Source organism: Rhea pennata, chromosome 2 (assembly GCF_028389875.1).
Source record: "Rhea pennata isolate bPtePen1 chromosome 2, bPtePen1.pri, whole genome shotgun sequence".
In the NCBI taxonomy this organism is placed as follows: Eukaryota; Metazoa; Chordata; class Aves; order Rheiformes; family Rheidae; genus Rhea; species Rhea pennata.
Window position 1 is genome coordinate 150,653,552 of NC_084664.1, and position 9,589 is coordinate 150,663,140.

Consider the following 9,589-nt stretch of genomic DNA (forward strand, 5'->3'; position numbering starts at 1 on the left):
GTTCAATTGGCTGCATTTTAAGAGCTGTTTGATGGTTCCCCTTTTTTCTATTCATTATCACAAATGACTCCTAAAAACGGGCTTGTAATTGCAAAGATGACTTCTGGCATGTTGTCTAATGTAGTGCTATTCCTGCCAACCTGTGGATAATCCGAGAAGACATTGCGGCAGGGTGATGGCATCTACTTCTATTTATCTAATTGGAATCTGAGCTCAGAGAGCAGGGACCAGCTCAGTTGCATACACATAAATGTCGAGTGCCATCTAAGATGCTTTAGGGTATCTGAGACGTTCTTATGGGGCTGAGAGGACCTATGGGAAACCCACGCCCATCAGGATTGCATCTGGAGTCTAGGCCCCTGAGGACCTCTCAAATACTGTAGGATAGTTCACATGGCACTAGACGCCTTTGTGTGAGCAACTGAATAACATCCCTAATAACTACCACTTCATATTAGCTAATTCAGCTAATTAAACTGTCTTACTTCAGATAATTTTGTTGGAGATATCCAGCTGCATATTCCGTTAGTGCTGCTGATGGGAAAGAACTTCCTACTGGTTATCTAGCCAATTCTCCAAAAAGTCATTGCACAATTATATCATGCAGAACCGACCATAGTGGTATGCTGTTGTTAAATGTCCCAAGGAATGGATCTTCTTTCCTGTTCCTTTTAATAGGCTGCAAAATGGTACCTTTCCCAAGGATAGCTTTGTTTCTGAATTGTCTATGACCACTCGAGGAGACCACAGCCATTTGTCAGTTGAGCGGTAATCTTCATATATAAATGATCACACAAAATTTCTCTCTGCATGTATGAGTCTCTGCAGATTCTTCCTGTTTTTTGTTGCCATTAAGTTGTCCTGAAAAGCACTGTTTTCACCCAAGGAGTCACAGCAAGGCAGAAATCTGCTTCTTTTAGAGAACTGAGACAAAAAGAAGAAAGCATAGCAACTACTACAACCACTTGAGATGAAAATGGGAGGAAGCAGCTCTTGAATATGACCAGTTAGGCAGGAGTTTTGTTCCACTGGTTGTAATTTTGGCAAATATTGCTGCTCTCAAGTGTCTTGAAGAATTTATATAGCTCCCATAGCCTTCTAGGACGGTTCTCCCTGCCATGCTGCCTGTGCTGCAGTCAGTCAAGTATCTCAGTGTTTAACATCTCGCTCCTTGGTGCAATGGTAGCACCCCTTGTGGCAGAAAGGGGACAGAGACAGTGTCCAAAACTGAAATAGGAATCTGAAGGAAAATTTATAGAGAATTTAGGTCATAACATTAAAAAAAAAAAATCCATTAAAAAGACATGTGAAGCCACTTGGGTGTTTAGAGGGCTGTCAGCCCTGAAGATTTTACAGGTAGAGGGTTGCAGAGTGTACTGTGACTAGCTGGCTTACGTGTCTTCATGCTCAGTGGGTTTCCCAACCAGTAGCACATCCTCAGGCCCCTCGCTCCCCACATCTGCTCTCCTCTCAGCATTGCCAAACTCCTATGTGCACAGTGCAGGAGGTAGAACGCACCCACACAACTTGGATACCTAAAATCGTCCAGGAGCCCTATGGAGGAACAGGGCTGAACCTTGCTCTCACAAGTCCTTGGCCAGTTTGCTACCCATTGGACTACCCTTCTTTTCCATGAACTTCAGCCGGGAAGCAAGGCGCAGAGTGCCTCACTCTGCCTCCTTCAACACAAAAAGAAAGCAGTCCCTCATATTGACTGCAATCCAGAGGCTCTTTGGCTGTGGAAAAATATTACTCTTTATATATTTTGAATCTTCTGCAGCCATAAAGTTGTTATTTGCAATCCCATATGTTCAGTTTTGGCAAGCTCTTGCCACCCGTTTGCCAGATACCTGTCATGTGCAATCAACCTGCGGGCTTCTCAGCTTCACGGCCCTGTCAAAGCTCCTCTCCTTCCCTTCCTCCCCAAATGCTTGAGCAAGAGGCTCCCTCTAGAGCAAGTGTCAGCGCCAAAGCCTGAAGGCTGCCAGCCGAGCTCGCCGAGCGCTGGATCAGGCCCCGGTCCCCGGGCGCTCGTACGGCTGCTAAATGCAGCGTGTGGGAGGATGTGGAGGCAAAGCGGAATGCCGCCTTACGCAACCGGCTCCGCGCTCGGCGGGGAACATGATGTTTACCCAAGCAAAGCCACAAAAACAGCCTGCAGTTCATAGAAAACTGCATTGTGCAAACCCCACTAACTAGCACATTCAGTTCAGGGCTTGATTTATCCGATACGCTCTTTCCTATTGCTACAGAGGAAGCCTTGGGAAGCCTGCAGCCTTTTCAAAGGAATAATCTTATAGCCAAGTGAAAAACAGTGCTCAAGTTCAAACAACATTTTCAGTAAAATAACAAAAATGCAAATTTGTAAGCAGGTATGCTGGGTTAGCATCTGCTGAACTATGACAAAAGTAAAATACAGGTTTCTCTTATATAGAAAGACAGTGAATTATGAAGACTTCAGATGTGTAATTTTATTTCTATCAATAATATTGATTTTATGATTGATATTAATCACATATAGAAAGTCATATATATGTTACATCCTTGCTAGGCAAGTGAAGAAAAATGATGCTAATTTAACAATTAGTGTTGAAAATTGTTTGAAAGTGTAGTTAGGCAAGTGAAAATAGTGAACAAATATTTATGGTGAGCTTTGGTTTTATCTACCCACTTGAAAATCAGGAAGAATTCCCTTAACTGTATAAAAATGGTCCTTGAATGTAATAGAAGAAGCAAAATTAGAATCTGTATTTTCATTAACAGACTGATTTTCTCAGCAGAAAGATACAAGACAATTCATATTTAAGAAATTATTTCATAAATCTGAGCTAAGTTTGCCCACTGAATGCAGCCCTAGTTTCATAACAAACATGAATTCAAAGGGAGAAGCAGAGATTTGACTATGGTGATTCTCTAAATCACTCTAGAAGGGGAAAAAATGACAACAAGGTTGGCACTCTTTGTGACTACAGCCAATATGGAATTTAATAGTGCTACTGATATAGAAGGTGGTTACTTGGGGTCATTCAAACACCAGTCCCATTCAGATACATATTTTAATGGGGTACTTAAAATACAGGACACAGGGGTACTAGCACTGATCTAATATTGCAATCCACAAATCACAGTCACTGCACAATTGAGGTGTTCATCTGTTTGTTTTCCTCTATTCAGAGAGTTTTATATGTTGCAAAATACCTAGCTTTTTGAGGAAATTTTATGAAAATGAACAAAATGCACATAGTCAGCCATATGAACTTACTTGTCCTGTCTTGTAGCACTTCCTGAATGTGACAAAAGCCCATGAGTAGAATTATTTTTTTAAAAAAATAAAATGTTTGAAAAATGAAACACAATGGAGAAACCATCCTGTGCTTTCCTGTTTTCAGTTAAGCCTTTTTGGAGTGCAGGTAATAGCTACCCATGGTTTTAAAACTACAATCAGATACAATGCAAAGAAAAATGACTACTACTACTTTTTCAGACTACAGTGAAGAGCAAAAATATAATTTTACAAAATGCACCTTAATACTTAATAATTCTATAATCTCTTTGTGCCAGAGTTGCTGATTTCAGTAACAAAATACACTATTACTGCCTTTTCCTCCTTTAACAATATACTAAAGAAACAACTAATTGGCAATTAGCTGGATTCTATTTTAGCCTATGTATTAGCACTATAATTTTGGCATAGGCCAGCACTTACAAAACAGAGTGCCCAAACTAAGTTCCTAAGTAGTTAGGTATGATACTATCAGGCATGTGAATTCCTGGACAACCCCCCCCTGTATATTCCATACAGATCTAGACGGCTCTGTATGAACTGGTGGAGAACTGCTCAGAGAGAACTGCTGTGTGTTAAAGCTGAGGCTGAAACTTGCTGAATTTCCAAGGTGCTTGTAATTCTCTTTGAAATGGACTGGTCTTATCTTCCCTCTTGCTTGTCAATGAGTTTCACTCTTGATTTTAGCAGGAATACACTCAGATCCTAATCAAGTAGTTTTTATCATTACATAGATTCAAGTCCCCACTGTAGACTCACATGGCTTGTGTGTCTTAGGTTTAGTTCCATCTGCAGACTTTTTTTTTCCCCCCCCAGTGGAAAGAAGGCTTATTCACCAGAAACCTCTGTCCTCTTCACCTTCCCCACTAGGCTTTCCAGCATGGCTGTCTGAACAATAACGGAGAGCAGGGAAGATGGAAGGGGAGTTTTTAAAAGATTAGTGTCACTCGAGGAAGTATTTGGCTCTCCTATGGAGGTGGGGATTGGTCATTCAGAGAGATCAGGACAGGCTGGAGAGTTGGGTGGAGAGGAACCTCATGAAGTTCAACAAAGGCAGTTGCAGTGTCCTGCAACTAGGGAAAAATAACCCTACACATCAGTACAGGCTGGGGGCTGAGCTGCTGGAAAGCAGCTCTGCAGAGAACGACCTAGGAGTCCTAGTGGACAACAAGTTGATCATGAGCAGCAATCTGCCCTAGTAGCCAAGAGAGCCAATGGTCTCCTGGGGTGCCTTAGGAACAGTGTTGCCAGCAGGTTGAGGGAGGTGATCCTCCACCTCTACTCTGCCCTGGTGAGGCCTCATCTGGAGTACTGCATCCATTTCTGGGCTCCCCAGTACAAGAGAGACATGGAGCTACTGGAAAGAGTCCAGCAGAGGGCTACAAGGATGATCAGAGGACTGGAGCACCTGCCCTATGAGGAACAGCTGCGAGAGCTGGGCCTCTTCAGCCTGAGGAAGAGAAGACTGAGGGGGGATCTTACTAATGTCTACAAATACCTTTAGGAGGGGTGTCAAGGGGATGGGACCGGACTCTTTTCAGTAGTGCCATATGACAGGACAAGAGGCAATGGGCAGAAACTGAAATATGAGGAGTTCCACCTGAATATAGGGAAAAACTTCTTTACTGTGAGTGGCAGAGCACTGGCACAGGTTCCCCAGAGAGGCTCTGGAGTCTCCTTCTCTGGAGATATTCAAAACCTGTCTGGACATGATCCTGTCCAATGTGCTCTAGGTGGACTAGATGATCTCCAGAGGTTTCTTCCAACCTCAACTATTCTGTGATTCTGTGATTCTTAAACCTTACCTACATGATATGGGACATAGGGAGGGAAGTTACTCACTTGGCTGGCATAGAAGAACAAGAAACCTGAGTCACCACTGAGCTATCGGTGATGGACATCATAATCTGAACTGAACAGTATAGAATAGGATCATGGTCTATCTTGGTTTAAATAATGTGCTACCTAATTGTCCGTACACTAAGCCTCTTACACAAACTAATATTAGCTCTAACAAATTGGCACGTGAAGAGGCAATACAAACATACAGCTCACTACTAAAACAACCCAACTGCTTGTTCTCACTGTGAAAGCATTCAGAGCTTCTAGATTTTAAGGATGGATTCTCCAAGCCAAACCTTCATAATCTTCAAAGTGATAGTGTGACTGATGTTGCAGACAACAGTAACCCCTTTTGGTGCACCGACCTATTATTATCAACACTGAGGTATGCCCAGTGGCCCACAGCAGGGCTTAGGCCCTGGGCACAGCTGCTAGGGGAGAAGAGGCATTTCTTTCCCAAGGAAAAAGCAAGGAGAACCGTGTGCTCCTGCCAACACTGTAGGAGGAAACCTGTGCTAATTTGCAAAGTAATAATATTTTTAAGCTAATCTGATCTGAGTTAATATTCTGCATCTCTTCTTCTGCACGTGATGTATGGGAAAATCTTTCCATCCTTAAGAGACATGTTAAATTCCTATAAAATGCTTGACCAATTTATAGAGGACTAGATTTTGCCAAGTGTGAAAAACACATTTGTATTAGGTGAACTGCCATAAGGTGCTGTCACACAGCCAGCTTTCAGGGGTTTTCTGTGGTATAGTAAGGACCTTGATTTGTGGCAGATGTTCTGGCTGTTCTTCCAAGACTGCAGACCCTCGGACTCAGAGTTGGTCATATCAGATAGTGGAAAACATTTATGACTCTGCCAGTGTCTCTGACCATTGTGCTATAAGAAACACTATGCTCTTCAAGGTTTTATTTTACATACCGTCCTGTTGAAATCTGAGCCACTGGAAGTACTATGTTAATTTAAACAGGCCGTGATCAAACTTTTCGTCTATGAACCATAAGATAATGAATATTTTTGTGGCTTGTACCAATATGACGAGAACATTTACGCTAGCATTTATGAAGACTGCCTACAAGACACCAGCCAACTAAGGATTAAAATAGGGCCCTAAACAACTGGTAATCTAGAGATAATCTAAACTGAAAAAAAAGGAGAGAGATCACATGTTGATTAAAGTACTTTATAAAAGAGCCTGAGAGGAAAAATCAGTTAAACAAGAAAATACTGAAAAATGATTCATATCAGTCTCCAGTGTCCTAAACTACTACCCTGTGGCCTGTTACCAAACATCCCACTTTTACCTAGGCTTTGAAAAGAACATGGATTGAGGCAATCACTTTATCTTGTACAAGATCCAGATGCTGCAAAAACTTGCACATGTGCTTAAAACCTAGTCTCTGAATGTTCACAGAGTCAGAGGAAAAAAAGTTTTCAAGATGTTATCTGGTTTCTGTGGTCTGAGACTGCTGCCTCTCCTTTTTGCAGCTTTCACATTCTTTGTCACAATACCCTGTAATTTTTCAAGTCATCAGATCAATAGATTTGGAGCACAATTACTCCCAGCTATTTGTTTCAGGCTAGTGTATGTACTTGCTTTTCTCCTTTGTAATTTCCTGTTATTTTTGGCATTAGATTTAAGGCAATACTTAAATCATGTCCAATGGAAAGTGTCTAACGCCTTCCTGGGTACACACGTTACACAGAGAGCTAGTTCTGCTGGCATATGCAAAGTGAAGCTAAGACTTTGCCTCCTTCTTGTCTCTGATCTAGTAATTCCTGGCAAACCCTGAGGCAGTAAATGGCAATCTCAATCTCAGGACAGTTCATAGGCAGCAGTTATTGCATATCCTTGCAGAGCAGGTACCACAGGAAGAAAAGGTCCCTTCCACTCAGTGACTTTATCAGTAACTCTGAGCAGATCACAGTGTGTCGCATGATGCCACCTTCAAAACAGAGATGAAAACTGTCCCGCACCTTCTTCCTTGGATCTCATCGGAACTTCAAAAATCTCCACTCCTCTGGGGGAACGTGCGGGTTGTCTTTAAACGGCTCTTGTTAAGTAGAGGCCAGCTTCTGTGCTCACAGCCAGATTCAGTCTCCAGTGATCAAAAAGTGCTCAGGTCTGAGAAGTTTTGAAAATGATGTTATTTTTTAAATGGAAACGTCTTCCCCTGAAAGGATTTTTATACGAACTGCCTTTGACTGAGTGGAGCCCTTTTGCACAGAAGCCGACTAACACATGTCTTCACAGGTATTCATTTACTGAATCTTAAAATGAAGACCAAAGCATGGAGACTACTAAAAGTGTTATGTTTTACCAGATACAATGCTCGAATTTGGATGCTCAGAATCCGGAAAGGTAGAGATTTGTTAAAATACAAAGGAGAATTTGGTCCAAGACTGCCCCCATCTGTTATCACTTTATAACTGAAAGAAGTTAAAAACCTGACTGCTGTAAATTCTTTTCATAGCTGACCAAGTAAGATTTCCAGTATACTGATTTTAATGTTGATATTTATTGGAATAATTAACTGGTGGTTATTTCAGATGCCTAAATGCTCCTGAAACAGAAAAATGGAAAGCACATTGAATTTCTTCAATGAGTATTTCAGTGGGTGGCAATTTTATTGAATTATTCACAACAAGTAAAATCTATTAATATTTCTCTTAGTTTTCTCCACCCACACTTTAAAATTATTCATGGAACGCTAACTTTGTATGTTTCATCTATGCTTAAGTAAGTATAATTAATACGCATTGCTGCTAGAATTTTCAAAAGCAGCCTTAGAAATGTGTAGGGGAACAAAGAATTTGACTGAATTTCTCAGTCTACTTTAAATCACTTAAAATAAAAGCGAAGAATAGAACATAGCTGTTTCAAGCTGAACACAGAAAACATTTTTGGTGAACAAAAATTGTGAGCAATAAAACTCCAGTCTTAGAAAACAGTTTTTATTCAGTCACAGACAGAACAAAACTGCATGTTATCATGTGGTATTATTCCAGGAGACAATTCAGTAATCTTTTTTGAGAGTTTAATGAATATGAGTGCTTTTCAAAAAAATGCAGATTAAAAAATCTGCAAATCCATAGTTTTGCATTAATCAACAAGACAGGAAAAACAGATGATCAGAAAGCACTAATCTTGCTCCTTTCTTGTCACGATTTTTACTCTCAGAGACACATACACTAGAAAAAATGTTAAAGTAGATGGAAACAGTCCATCAACGTGTGATTACAGCATTCAGGGGTGCATAGGGTAGGAGGTCTGCTCAGACAGACAAGAAGCTCTCCTTGTTTTAGCTAATAGCTTAAGATAAATTATATTTGGAAAGGATTTTTATTTTGTTCCGGATCTCTATTGTGGACATCAGTAAGATTTCTTCTGACTTACATTCATACATATTACAGAGAAAATACAGGTATTGTTTCCAGCTCCCGTTGGTTTTAAACATACATTTCAGCCTGGATTTCATTCCAAAGGAAATTACCTCTGGCACAGCCAACAAATACCTGCAGGTCTTTTGCCTATTCAGGAAGGGATGCCCAACCCTTCCCTCACCGTGTTATATAGAACCTTTGGTACCATTGGTAGGACACAACCAGCAGTACAGCAGCATCCAGTGAAAAGAAATCTTTGCTCACTTCTGTCAGCCTAATGCAGTATTTGTGCCTACCTGTTGACAGCTGATGGCAGCTCCAAACATCATAGCGTCTGGTCTTTCTCTTTTCCTCAGGAGAGCCTTGCCTCTGTGTCTGCAGCCTTCCAGGATCTGCTCGTCATGTGCAGCGCTCTCTCAGGCAGGTTAGTAAAGTCACCTCTCGGAAGGCAGCCTAGGAGCATGTGGGAGCAGTGACTTTGGATTTTGGGTCTCAACTGCTCTGCTTATGGCTCCATAACATTTTCCTGGTCCCCGGGTGGGCACTCTTCTCCCTGATCCCCAGGCTCCCCGCTGCTCAAGACCTATAGTGAGAGGCTGAACTTCCTCCCCGAATGCTTCTACCCCTGGAAAGCACTGGATCTCCCTGTGACTTCCCCAACTGCCCTTAGCAGAGGCCACAAAGAGGGAGCTGAGCTCCTGGCCATGGCTCCAGGCTCATATAGATCATATTTAAGCGTCTGTTCCTCTCTATTGACCAGAAAAAGACTAGGCAACCAGCTTAAATGTTGAAGGGTAAACCCAGGAAAGATGAATCTAAAAGGATCTGATTCAACTGCAGAATGAAAAACTAACTTCCCTAAAGACTAAAATCTGCATGTTTCCCATTGCCTTCTGTATGCCTCATACTGGAGAGCTGAACAGAAAAATACATGACAGAGAAATATTTATATTTTTCCATCTCTCTTGGCTCACCTCTTCCCAGTTTTGCTGCCTTTTCTGCACTTTTGGAGGAGCAAGACCAATCCTAAACAGCACTAAAATCTTCTAGAAAATATCAAGGAAATGAAAATA